Here is a 14,548-nt window from a genome sequence, read left to right on the forward strand (position 1 = left end):
GAAGTTCTTCCTAATGTTTAGGTGGAATCTTCTTTCTTGTAGTTTGGAACCATTGCTCCGTGTCCGCTTCTCTGGAGCAGCAGAAAACAACCTTTCTCCCTCCCCTATGTGACATCCTTTTATATATTTGAACATGGCTATCATATCACCCCTTAACCTCCTCTTCTCCAGGCTAAACATGCCCAGCTCCCTTAGCCGTTCCTCATAAGGCATCGTTTCCAGGCCTTTGACCATTTTGGTTGCCCTCCTCTGGACACGTTCCAGTTTGTCAGTGTCCTTCTTGAACTGTGGTGCCCAGAACTGGACACAGTACTCCAGGTGAGGTTGTGCATGATCTAGTTGAGATTCCTGCATTGCAGGGGCTGGACTAGATTACTTTTGGGCTCCCTTTCTAACTCTACAGTTCTATGATTTCCCCTCTCGCTCCCACATTGCTTTTTGATGAGCTCTGAGACCCCTAAGATCTTCTCAGCTTTGTTAGGGATCAAACAACTTCATCTGAACACTCGTTCGACATTTAGGATTAAAGATAGTAGCTTCTAATTTGCAGCTCCTGCACAGGTCTCTTCCAGTATCCTCCCCTCCCGTCCCCACTTTGTGAAGCAATTTTTTTATTTTTAAAAAAGTACATACCCATAGTAGTCATTAGTTAAGAACAAACTCAGCAGGAATGTTGAAACGTGTTTGGCTAAACGTTTGATGAGCATGAGACGAGACCTTATGAGAATGCATATTATATTTCCTTCATGTGCGGGGTGCAGGGTCAGGAATCCTGACTTGCCTGGGATCCAGTAATTGTTTCTACATGTGCATATAACTGTTATAATATGCAAAATCTGTGTCCTCTCTTGTCTTCTGTTCTAGGGTTGCCCCCAACCTTCCAGAGCAGGTTAAGGGACTGTGGGGTGGGAGACGCTGGGTGGGGGGAGGTAGGAAAGTCCTATTGCATGATTGGACCACATTCCATAATTACTTAACCAGTGCCAGAAGCCTAGCCTGCTTGCTTAATGCATTTTTGTTTTCCGTTGGGCACTGTGGAGTCATGCTGAAAAAGGCTTGACAAAGCATCCATTAGATAAGATTTAGAGTATAGATGCAGCAGTTTTGTAGCACCAGCTGGTGGCACTGCTACTTCACTTTTATAGAGCTGATTATGCCATCCTTCCTGCAACAGGGTATTCCACAATGTGAATCTTACCACAATGGTATTTAGTTATTATCACCTTTCACTAAGGCTAGAAGCAGATTGCTTATGAAGGGAGCATTAAACAGAGTATTAAGTTTTAATGGAAAACAAAACAAATACACTTCGTTTTACATGCATTGAACCCAGACACTTCTTCCTTCCTTTCCAAATGCCCTGAAGACATTCTTAGGCAACTCGGCTCATGTCCTCTGCTAGTTGTTGGCTGCCCCAAATTTAATCCTTTTCCTTCTTTTTCTTCTTGTCACCACTGCGAGCCTGCGGCATACAAGAAGAGAGAATGTAATTTGGAGCTGAGGAACATTTCACAATCCCTCAACCCTCTTTCACCTTTCATTATGATAACCACATTCCAAAAAGCAGAGGCTTCTGTCAGTTCAAGCAGGGATATCTTTTATCAGGGAAAGTTTTCATCCTCGCTGCCATTGCTTCTCTTTTCTTCAGAGACACAAGTGCTTTTGCACCTGAGACCACACAGTTTCTCACTGTATCTGCCCAGAGCATGCAAATACAGGGTGATGATAGCAATAAGGAGGGCAGTCTGGCCCATACACCAGCCAAAGAAGGAGCAATTATAGGAAACTGCTTACCCCCCTTCCTTGCTAGAAAAAACACATTCAGCTTCAGCCGCCTGTTGCACTGGGACTGCAAAGGAATCATCTGCCGACTGACCATCCATTGGCAACAGGACTTAAAAGTGTGGTGTGGGTTTCAGGCTTATAAATGTCCATACATTATTGCAGTCTACTGTAAGCCGCCTTAACGATCATCCAATCTGAAGGTGGGATATAAATATTCCAATACAGAAGTACTAAAACCACAGGGGTACTAAAACCTTCATTTGGTTCGTACCACTTCAGACTGCCATTGGGTGTGGATGGGGGTGTTATGTGATTGTGTGATTCTCCATACAGTGGTGCCTCAGTTTACGAACAGCTCTGCTTACGAACTATTCACTTTACGAAGTCCGCAAAACTGGAAGTAGTGTTCTGGTTTGCGAACGGAAGCCGAACAGTGGAAGGGCACCAGCGGTGGGAGGCCTCATTAGGGAAAGCGCGCCTCGGTTTAAGAACAGGTTTTGTTTAAGAATGGACTTCAGGAATGGATTAAGTTCGTAAACCAAGGCACCACTGTACAATGAAACCCCCACAGCATAAACTGGCATGTCAAGGAGATGGATGGTTGTTGATACCACGGAGTGCCTTGCAACATGAAAGTCCCCAACTGAAGTCTGAAGTGATACAGCCCAGACAAAGGTTTACGTCCTCTGTGAAGGACTAGACTGTGTCTGCTGCTAGTACATTGGCAGTGAATACAGGCAGGGCTGCCAATTAGCTTTCCAGCAGGCCTACTGAAAGGCAAATATTTAGAAAGGGGTTCTTTCTTTAACCTAGATAAAAGGTAGAGGGGAAAGTGTTGTCCGCTAAAATAATATGGGGCCAAATAATAATCAGCATCCCTACCTACCTGCCAGCAGTTGAACCCCTTCCCATTCAGTCTACCAGGCATCCAATTACCTTTTCAGAGTCGCTGTCTGAGCTGCTGCTGCTGTCATCATCTTTCCCATCATGCTAGGGAGCAAAAACCAAGCGATTGGACCAGTCATGGTACAGAACACAGAACCTGGCAGTCACAGGAACATACCATTGGTCCACCTGGCTTGCAATCATCAACCCTGACTTACAGCAGCTCTTCAGAGTTTGAGACAGGGGTCTCTCCCAGCATGGTGTAGTGGTTAAGAGCGGTGGACTCATAATCTGATGAACCGGGTTCGCTTCCCTGCTCCTCCACATGCAGCTGCTGAGTGACCTTGGGCTAGTCACACTTCTCTGAAGTCTCTCAGCCCCACTCACCTCACAGAGTGTTTGTTGTGGGGGAGGAGGGGAAAGGAGATTGTTAGCTGCTTTGAGAGTCCTTAGGGTAGTGATAAAGTGGGATATCAAATCCAAACTCTTCTTCTTCTTCTACCCTGGACATGCCAGGGATCAGATCTGCAGCCTTTGGCATACAAAGCATCTGGTCTGCCTCTGAGCCACAACCATCCCCTTGTTTAGGGGGGGGGGACCAGCTTTGTATATAGAAGGTATCAGATTCAATCCTGATATCTCTAGAAAGGCCTGGGAAAGACTCATGGGGAGCTGCTGCTAGTCAGTATATTTGTTTTTTTCCAATTTCTTACCTATCCTTCCCCATAAGGACACAACAACATCAATTTAAACAAAAGCAACCATTTAAAAACCACCAACCCCAAACAGCCATACTTTTCAGGCAGGTCATAAAAACAACATTCCACAGCTGTCAGGGTAAGGAGATGAATTGTCAGCCTATGCTGAAAGCTATACAGTGCCACGGACTGGGTGGATGCAGTCAAAATGGGGGGAAAGAGAAACCAGAGAACCTAAATTGACAGATCCACCCATCCCTACCATCACAAGACATACGGCAAATATGGGGAATTATTTTTTTTTAATGTGGCAGATAAATGGGTGGGAATCTTTTGAGATTTTGAATCCTTGACATTTGCCAAAGCTTACATAAATGAACAAAGCCTACTGCATCTTGCAGGATAAGAAGGTAACTGAAAGAAGGCACCTGGGGCCGAATTAGCATCTTGACTTCAATGCGTGTCGATGCACTTTGTGCCAGTTATGGACTTCTATGCTGTGATGTGGGAACATGAAAGTGGATTCTAAAGGGTAAAAAAAAAACCACTGCACTCTCATTCTAGCTTAAAAGCTCACTCATCATGTGCCCTTTGAAAGATGCTACACACCCATCCAGCTGTTTTTTCCCTACATTTCACAACAGCGTCTTTCTATCTCCCTATTAAATGCTGAGCTCTGTAGGCATTTTCCCCAATTAAAAATTTCCCTTTAGTTATCCAAGCTGGGCCCAGGTTGACTCACATACAGAGCAGGGAGGAAACAGTCAGCTGAACTGCATTGCTTTCAAAGGTCTTAAGAAAACAAGTGATGAATCATAGCCGAATAGTGATTGTGGCATGTCATGTCTTGCAGACCCACTGTGTGGGAGCCTCACAGTTAGATAAACAGTTCTTCTCAACAGTGGTTTACCAGGATGCACAATCTGAGCCAGTGTCTGTAAAAAATTCTGAGTTTTAAGCCTTCTTTCATAGCCTCCAGTCATAGGCCTTTATTCCAAACTTTCACTACCCTTCACATTCCTATATCTATCTTCTTGCCACCTAGACTCACACTGGCACAGAGAATATAAAAGTGAAGCAACTACTGTATATATCTTTTTGAAGTGTTACACAAATAAATGAATTTCCTGATCTGCGTAAATGTATTCCTCGTGGAGGACGTTGGTAGAATGTGGTCAGTCCTTTGCAGCCAGTGACATCACCTATAATTTGAACTCCCATTGTAGGACAAATTCTCACAAACTGCAACATCATGTAATTAATTGGATCAATGCAGCTTTACAGGAGCAGCTGCTGCCTCAGAGTGATAAATAGTTCTGCCATCTGAGCAGAAGAAACGAGCTTGCAGTAGCTCCGATGTGATGATTTCATATGGCACAGACAGTGAATGAGCTATTAAAGATTTCCATGCTACTTCATAAAATTGGATTGTGTTTACTGCATTGATTTTTGGAAGTTCATGCATCAGGATATACAAAGCTAGCCAATGACCATCATTCTGTGGGGCATTTGGAATGGTTTTAAAGAGTAGTAGTAAACTAAATTTTATTCACAGTAGATACTCTGAAATGAATGAACATGACTAAGGTCCATTACTTTCAGTGGGTCTATTGTCACTGGGGGAGGAAGATGGGGGCAGGGGGAGCGCACCGTCCCCAGCAGCACAATCCTGGTGGGGTGCCATTGCGGCTGCCCCCCCTGCCCATGCTGGGCACCACACCCCCGCAGGCAGCGCACCACACCCCCAGAATGTGCACCACGCCCCCGGGATGAATGCCAGCCACGCCCATGCCTACGCTTGCTCTCTGCCCCCCAGTGCTGGAGCATGAAGCTCCACCACTGTCTACTCTAAGTAAAACTTAGCTTGAAAACTACTCAAAGGGTTTCAGGACATTGTACTGAGGAATCATCTGTCTCACCAAATGAAAGAGACTGAAGCTAGCATATGCATAACCATTTACTCCGACTCCAGTGCTCTCTTACCACTGATGTTTGAAGCCATGTGCACCCTGACAATCACCACAGTCTGTATCTATTTTGTAGTTTGATGCAACCACCTTACATCAGACTTCAGAGTTAAGCTGAGATGTGTGCATCTGAGACATTCGCAGGTGACAACTCATGAACAGGTGACAGCTTCACTTGAGGGACTTCACTTGAAGGGAACCAAGCAAGTAAGTGTGCATTGGGTGGAGACACGCCTCCCAAATGTAAGAAAAGCCAGCTCTAATTCAGCATCCTTTTTCTTACCTTTTTCTCCTTTTTCTTTTTCTTATCTTTCTTCTCACCCTCTTTGTGGCTTTTTTCCTTTTCTTTTTCCTTTTCCTTCTCGTCTCTCCCAAACACTAATGGTTATGAGATGAAAGAAAACAGAGAAACAGGAAGTAGAGATGCTGTGATGTTTACAAAGTGAAGTCAAAGATCCATCACCTTCATCTGCATTCCCCAGCCAAGAAAACTTCCAAACACTATTGCAGTGGTAGCCATCCTTGCTTTTGCCAAGGCTTTGCAGGTCTGCTTCTCTGCTATAGGCACTTTACCAAAGGCCCTCCAGCCTTCAGTCTTGGAATGCCACAAACCACTGTTGTGTATGCCACAACTTGGTCATCCATGCTTTTTTGCAAAGATGGGGAACCTATAGCTCACCAGATGTTATTGGATGCTTCAGCCGGTATGGGAGATGATGGGAGCTGTAGTCCAACAATATCTGGAGAGCAACTAGTTTCCATCCTTGCTTTAGTGGGTAGTTAAGGTGTCCTCCAGATGTTCTGAACTACACCTTCCATCACCACCGGCCATGGGCCGTTCTGAATGGGGCTGATGGGAACTGGAGTTCACAGTGTCTGGTGGGCATCATATTGGCTAACCCTTGATAGTGTACCAGTAGGGAAAAAGCAAGAAATTAGCTGTACAAAAGACTAATTCTACTGTCTGGATTTTTCACATAGGATCTATAATCAAGTAGATGGCTATCTCTGATGGCCTCAGAACAAAAGTGAGAAGGAATATGGAAAAAGGAAAGTCAGCCTTGAGCCTTCAGGAAGCCAAGAAGGCAGACCAGCTGGGCATATTAGTCTTGCAGGAAAATAGCCTGTTTTAGTTTATGAATGGCATTACACACTCATCTCCGAAGATTAGAAACTACAGGGGCAACTCAGATACGACACTGAGTATTTGAGGGCTTCAGTATCGTAACTGCTGTTCATGACACTTCCTGCTCTATTGAGATGCAGGGATCAGGTGTATTTCAGAATGCCAAACATTGTCCCTAAGAACATAAGGAAGCCCTGCTGGATCAGGCTAAAGGCCTATCCAGTGCAGTGACTCATCACAGTGGTCAATCGGTTGCCCATGGGAAGCCTGGAAGCACTTCCCCCAACTCTGACAGTTGATGTAGAACATAGCAATTGGGCTTGCAGAATGCTGCACAAGTGGAAACAGGTGCTGGTGATATGAGAGAGTTTTTATTATGTTAACTTCTCAGGGAGGCCCAAGGGGTTCCAACGCTTGAGCTGAAATGCCCTGCTGCTGCCCACACGATGGGGGAACAAGCTTCGTAAGGAGTCTCCCCTGCTAGGTGGTGGGGGAAATCCATTCCAGATCCCCTCCCTCCCACCGGCCAAGGGGATTTGCATATCCTTTCAGGAGAAGCCAGTGCAAAGCCCTACCACACTACCATGTGGTGGAACCCTTCTCGCTGACTCAGTAGGAGGGGAGGCATTCCACAGAGCTTTGCCACCAGTCCCTCTCTGCCCCTAGAGGCTGGGAAGACCAACGGCAAAGCTGGGCAACGGAATAGGGTAATGTTGCCTGAGAGGTGCTGCCTGAGGCAACTGCCTCACCCAGCTTCATGTACGGTAACTACTTCTTTGTTAACAGAAGTATTCTCAGTATAGATACAAAGCAAAAGTGACCCACCTTTTAAAATGGAAGACATTCTTCAGTCGTGATGCAGCTCTTGCCGGGAGGAAATGTAGATGTATTAGTATTTAAACCTGTTTCCTAAGGCCACACAATGCACATTCCCAGTATATCAAGGGGACTGGTAAGGATTTGGAAGGGGTAGGAGAAAAAGACTGTGAAAAGGTTATTGGAGGCAAGCGGATTTTTACATGGGAGACAAAATATTTCTGCCATGGGGTTGCTCCAAATACCCTGATTTAAATTGTCTTCAGGAGACTTGCCTTGAGAGAGTATATATCATCCTAGCACATACAAAAGAATCTGGTTTTGCCTGTTGTTATTTGGCCTCACCCACCTCCACCACTATATAAGATGCACGGACAGATTAGCCAGCACTGGATAAGCAAATTGACTAATTTTGTGTAGCAAAAGAGGAAAAGTTTAGTTCCTCCCAATTCCCCAGCTAAGGCTGAATAAACCAGCAAAACCACTACAGAGGAACTCAGGCACATAAAGTCAATGCAAATTTCACCATCCTGCATATGCTTATTTTCCTATGCAAATCTGGCAAGCCCTAACTTTTACTTCTCCTGTAGATTTGTCTCTGGGTGAAGTCTTAATCCACAACTGAGACAGCCTCTTTCTCCCCCTAAAAGGTGAAGAACCTATACCGCAAGGCAAAAATGTCCCAAACCTTAGTTCAGTAGGTGATATGTAATGCAAACAGCCTAAAATCAATAGACTCCTTCAAAATGCACGTGCAAAATATAGTGTCTTCTATAAGCACAGAATGAGAATCAAGTTACATTTTCTTAATGGGAGAAAAGGAAAGCAGGTAAAGGAAAGCAAGCTTACCTGGTAGGGAAGAAAGAAAAGCAGCCTTGCCTCTCCAATGTTCTTTTGACCTATGGAACTTCCGTCCCTGCCGCCTTGTCATTTGTGCTCTCCCCTCCCATATTGCAAAATGGACAAGAAGAAAAACTTGTTCCACCCACCCCAGGCTCTGCACACAATCAGGGAGTGTCCTTTTTGTAGATGCTGTCCTTGCTCAGGCAAACCTCATTCAGTAATCCTGGCATACCTTCTACCAGAAAGGTCTGGTTCAAAGCAGTTACAACAATTCTGCGTCACATTTGAGATATCTTTCCCTTATTGCTCCACAGTTAGAATTAAGCCACTGAATCAAATGGTGGGCAGCTGCAGGGCAGCTCAATACTATTGGCCGCCTGAGTCAAAGGACAGTCTTGCATCTCCCCACTCCCCATTCCACATACAAGAGCTGATTGCAGTGATAGTTGAATCTTACGAACCTTAGGGATAGCAATCTCCTAAGGTCAGCAGGCTGGTTGAAGGAGTGTAGTGTAAGCTGCAAGTCTCAGCACTGGCTTCCTCACTCTCCCTAATAATAGAGCTGTGATGGGTGAAATCTCCTCTTGATTCAAGAACTTGTTTTTTATTTATCAACTTCTTTGGGGGGGGGATGTCCCAGAGTTCTCTCCTGGCTCACAGAGTTTATTCACTCATTTCATTCTTATCCCACCCTTCCTCTAAGAACTCAGGGTAGCATATAATATATACCCACCCCACCCCCCGCTTTGATCCTCAAAACAATCCTGCAAGGTAGGTCAGGATGAGAGTGGCTGGTCCAAGATCTGAACTAAGGATAGACACATCTCTGGGGCATGTAATACAGTCATACCTTGGAAGTCGAACGGAATCTGACTTCCAAAACGTTCGGAAACCAAAGCACAGCTTCTGATTGGCTGCAGGAAGCCGTGGAAGCTCCGTTGGATGTTAGCTTCCAAAAGAACATTTGAAAACATTTGAACACTCGCTTCCAGGTTTCAATCGTTCAGGAGCTGATTTGTTCAGGAGCCAATGCGTTCAAGATCCAAGGTATGACCCTATCAGCATCTTTAAAGGATTGTTCCCTGCAGGCCATAAACAAACAAATATTCTGAGCTAGGCAACTTCACTGTGGACTTTGTTGTGTGCTCTAGGTGGCTGCTGCTCCAGTGACAGATATCCCATCTGCGCAAGTGACTTGATGGCATGTTCCTCTTGTGTTTCACTTGCAGCTTTTTTGCTTTGCAAGGGCAACCTGCCTATTTGGGTCCAAAGCAGTAATAAAGCAGAAGCCAGAGGAAGAAGCCGTTATGTTTCTTTTTGCCCAGAAATACCACTTCATTATGAAATGTTAGGATGGAGAACTAGGAATAATGTAGGATACTTTTTTATTATTAACAAAAGGCATCTTTGGGGTGTGGATTTGTATGCAGTACTATTCCTAGAATGACCTCATTCAAAACCACAAACTGTACTCAACACACCCATTCCTTTTCAGTATCACACCTACCACCTTCCCTCCACGGTCACTATTTATCCGATGATCTGCCTTTCCATGCAGATAAATAGGTGATGTGTTGCCCACTGCTAGCATGGAGGAAATTTTTTATTATACACCGACTTCTGTTGTCACATTAGGGAAAACACAAGCGCCTGTATATTTCCCTTTGTGGGGCAGACAGTTGCTTAGATGACATTTGCATCGGCAAACTACCCTCTCCTCCTTCCTGGGCACCAGGCTGCCAGTCTCAATTCCCTCCTCCTCCAACTGAAGGTGCTTTTTTCAGGGGAGGGAAATACGTTTAGGGAGAATGGAGACCCACTTGCAAATCTCCATCATCCCTTCTAATTTGACCATCATAGAAAGCCTAACCACAAGTACATGTAACACATGTGTTTCACAGGGGCAGACTTTAGCCTTTCAAATTTCAATGGCACCCTGTGCAAGGCCAAAACTCGGCACCCTCCCACGTCTTGCCTTCCATCCTGATCAATTCACTATGTCATATTTTTGATATCCTGCAGCACCCACTAGGCTCAGCACCCAGTTCAGAACTCCTCGTACTGCCCTAAATCCGCCTTCACTTTCACTACATTTTACTTTTAGAAAGTGCTTCTAGTCTTACCATTTGTTCTCGGCACTCTGAGTATTGCCAGTTGCTTGCCTGGCTGATGAAGCCCACGCTGTCAGCAGATGTTCATAACTGACGACATTCATGTCATTCATTGTAGAAAATGTGGCCAGTAGCCATATTGTTTGAGGGCCCAATCATTCACAACACTTCATTTCTGTTTCAGGTTAGGAAAAATCACTTAACGTTTTTGACAGCTCCGTAATATGGCATGAATTCAATTTTTTCTCAGCTGTTGACAGTGGATAGATTTCCATGGAATCTACTTAACAGGCTTATTAAATCTGATGCATCTGGTCCTGCTTAGCACTCCTGTCCTTTTTTCTTTAAGTATTACATGCTGTACTTAGTAAGTCGCATGCTAAATATACCAAGCTGCTCCTTTAATTTTGGAGCAGTCGTTAAAACAAAAGGGAATGGGCTTGCTTCCCTCTCCCCATTCTGATGTGACTAAGTGTGTACAGGTAGGAAGCAAGGCTTGGGGAAAGATTGTGGACAGCTGGCCACGTCAGAAGCCATTGTTGTTTCCAGCAGGGATAGGATTGGTGTACGAATGCACAGAAGCGACAAGCAAATAGTGCTACGGAATTGCTTTTATTAGCTGCATAATAGAAAAGAGATGTTATGTGGCCTGCAAATGGTACAATTATATTTGCATTGGGGAGATATTTCCTGCCTTCAAAACAGGAGTGGGGAACTTTTGACCCTCCAGATGATGTTGGACTCCAACTCCCATCAACCCAAGCAAATATGGCTAATGGTCAGGGATGATAGGCGTTCTAGTCCAACCACAGGTTCCCTATCACTGCTTTAGAATAGCACGTTCTGTCTTCTTAAATTCAAATTTACATGGCTGGTATCGAAGACATACACAAGCCTATGTTTGCTCAATCCCTGCTCAACATGCATCAGGTTTCCTGTTTTATGGAACCACCTTACTATTTCTATAACATATTTGTATGTGCATTTACTTTCAGATCAGGGCCTGCTTTTGAAAATGGTGCATACCTAAAACCCAGAGTCAACATATTCCTATGCTTTCTCACAGTATCAGGTAAGCAAGTCTCCGTGTCTCGAGGGATGACATAATCCACTTTTTAATAGGCAGGTACAAGCAGGTTCGGGGATGTGGGTGGCGCTGTGGGTTAAACCACAGAGCCTAGGACTTGCCGATCAGAAGGTCGGTGGTTCAAATCCCCGCAACAGGGTGAGCTCCCGTTGCTCGATCCCTGCTCCTGCCAACCTAGCAGTTCGAAAGCACGTCAAAGTGCAAGTAGATAAATAGGTAACGCTCCAGCGGGAAGGTAAACGGCGTTTCCCTGCGCTGCTCTGGTTTGCCAGAAGCGGCTTAGTCATGCTGGCCACATGACCCAGAAGCTGTACGGCGGCTCCCTCGGCCAATAAAGCGAGATGAGCGCCGCAACCCCAGAGTCGGTCACGACTGGACCTAATGGTTAGGGGTCCCCTTACCTTTACCTTTACAAGCAGGTTCAACTACTTAAATGTAGAGGCTTAGGGCCACTTCCTAGACCCAGGCCCTGCTTAAGATGATGGATTACAGTAGGTTTAAGCATGCTTAACTCTCTATTAGATTGTAGAAACAGAGACAATTTGTCAATACTGGAAACTGAGAATATCTATATTATTTGCAAAGCACTTACCCTTAATGAACAGAAGACTGTGCTGAATCAGGCCAATGGCCCATCCAGTCCAGTATCCTGTTCTCACAGGGGGCAGACCAGATGCCTGTGGGAAGCAGGACATGAGGCACAATGGAACTCTGCTCACCTGCGATTCCCAGCCACAGGTATTCAGAGGCGCACTGCGTCTGGCAGTGGAGGTAGAACACAGCTCTTGCGGCTAGTAGCCATGCATAGCCTTGTCCTCCATGAACTGGGTTAATCCTCTTCTAAAGCCATCCAAGTTGGTGGTCCTCACTGCTTCTTGCAGAGAGCGAGTTCCATAGTTTGACTATGCAATGTATAAATAAGTCCTTTCTTTTATCGGTGCTGAATCTTCTGACATTCAGCTTCAATGTCCACAAGTTCAGGTGTTATGAGGGAGCAAAAATCTTTCTCTATCCACTTTCTCCAACCCATGTCATGTCACCCTCTTACTCATCTTATCTCTTAACTAACAAGTCTCCAAATAATGCATCTTTTCCTCTTAGGGGAGTTTTGTGTTTTTTTAACCTATGGTCTTAAGATGCAATTTACTTTCGCTTATCTTTTCAATGTATTTTTTATATAAAAAAGTTTGTGTTATTTTCACTAGTGTGTGAATTTATCCTAGTATACGTATGTTTGTACACATCACTGGCGTTGCAAAACGCAGAGAAGTTTGAATTTGGAGGCTGGATGTTTTTTGGTTCACATATTGATTTGGATTGGCGCAAATCAGGTAAGCTCACCTTTAAGCATGAATGGAGTTGAACTTTTCCTCCAGTAAAGGCATTAAGATTGTGGGAACAGCCTTTAAAGTAAATTCTGATTGGCTACAGAGACTGACATCAGAGATGCAGCACCTCTCACAATTGGACAAAATAACTGTCCCTCTCCATCAAGGGGTCAGCTTTTACTGCTCTCAAATCCCCATAAATAGATGAAGTCTCATGTCAGTATTTCTTTTCTTCCTATAATCATCAAAGTCACTCTTAGAATCTCTTCTACTCTGAAACCCAATACTCTGCTGAAGCAAGTAAAATATAAAAAGCTATGTTTAAAGAAGGTTGATTGTTAAGCTAGAATTTCACAAAGTTTTCTTACGTCCTGTGTCCTCTGGGCATTAGGAAGTATAGTCAAAGCTCCTTACTGTTTTAATGTTTCTACAGCTGGGATGAAGATAGGACTCCTTGGAAGTAGGACTTGACAGCTAGAATATTCACTCTAGGATTAGCCTATGGTGGCAGGCCATTACAATTCTTTTCTGTGAGTATCTTTATACAAAAAAGAGCCCCAACCACCCAATAACACCAGCTAGCATAATTCAGGTCCAAGCTTCAATCTTATACAAACTTACTCAAGAGCACACTTCACTGAACCCAGTGGGACTTGTCTCCAAATGCACAGGATTACACAACGCAACATGTGCAACTTTCTTTGCAACTAGCTTTTACTGAATATGCTGAAGGATGGAAATCTATAGCCATTTTTCTTTAAGGGAAAGATACCCTTAGGACCACCTCCTGAGTTAGCAGGAGACCTTTGCAACACCATCCTTACTTAGCCCTCTCATGCCCTTCCAAAACTGAGAATGAAGCTAGTTTATCATATTTCCTTCCTGCTACTTATATAACTTGACTCCACGCTCATTTAATCTGAATACATTTGGCAGTGCAATTTCCCTCCTACTGTGTCCAAGCAAGGATTTGTTTTTAATTCCTGGAGGCAGCAGGATACTGACCACTCTTCCCTGGGGGTGCAAAACATTTTCCAGTGCTCTATATTTTATTTGAAGATTTAACAAGGAAAACTGCTGGAGAGAACACACCATTATTCCATTTGAATAAATACTCTCTCTTTTTTTCTTTATGAGTACAGCAGCAGGAGGGATGGTGCCTGCTAAGCCAGAGCATAATACAATTCCACACAGGAAGAGAAGAAAAATGATTTGATCTTGTTGATGTTTATTCACAACTGCCACTGCTATCTCCTTTCCTTGGCACCGATTTACAGTTCTACTTTTCCTCTGCGGAAGGATAACCATGAAAAAGGAATAGGTGGGAATGCAGAACTATGTGGGAAGCAGATGGTAGCAATAATTGGATGCTTCACAACAGCAGGAAACAAACAGTAGAGTGCACCAAAGAAATAAATTGGTATTACTGCTACAGAATAGCTAGTTAATAAATAGTCTGAACTTGGAAGAGCAAAGTAGCCCAGTCTGGGACTGGGAAATCCCAAAGAGGCTGAGAAGATCCCCCGTTAGAAACATATTTGCTGTATCATGAAGTAAGAGTTTTAGAGACCTGCTGTTGCATGTTCCCACTATTAAAAAAGCAAGAGGAAAACACTCAAAATGTGTTGGGAAATCATGTTGTTAAGTGACTGCAGAATTACATCTAATGTGCAGGGGATGGAGGAGAGAAGAGGGGGTGACAACTAGTTCCTTCCCCCCCCCCTTCATCCTGGTGCCTTGGGAGAAGCCTTATAATTTCTTGAACAACCAGCAAGATTTTTCCATTAAAATTATTAATGCCTCTTGGGAATTGTTTTCCCTTTCCTGCAATTTAACAATACACCCCCTTTGTTTGTGTTTACAATGAAAAACATAGTTGCTGTGAGTCATGGTTTACGCAGA

The 14,548-nt window shown here is 44.2% G+C and overlaps 1 long non-coding RNA gene across 1 annotated transcript; it reads right to left on the reverse strand.

The window, feature by feature from the left end:
* Nucleotides 1-1,269: 1,269 nt before the first annotated feature.
* On the reverse strand, nucleotides 1,270-8,246 carry LOC309364242. Its single transcript, XR_014165772.1, has 5 exons — nucleotides 8,127-8,246; nucleotides 7,287-7,325; nucleotides 5,619-5,713; nucleotides 2,722-2,775; nucleotides 1,270-1,462 (listed from the first exon to the last, which is right to left on the reverse strand). It is a non-coding gene; the product is annotated as an uncharacterized lncRNA (long non-coding RNA).
* Between the last annotated feature and the right edge of the window lie 6,302 nt (nucleotides 8,247-14,548).

This window comes from Podarcis melisellensis (genome assembly GCF_964234715.1).
Source record: "Podarcis melisellensis genome assembly, chromosome: 2".
NCBI lineage: Eukaryota > Metazoa > Chordata > Lepidosauria > Squamata > Lacertidae > Podarcis > Podarcis melisellensis.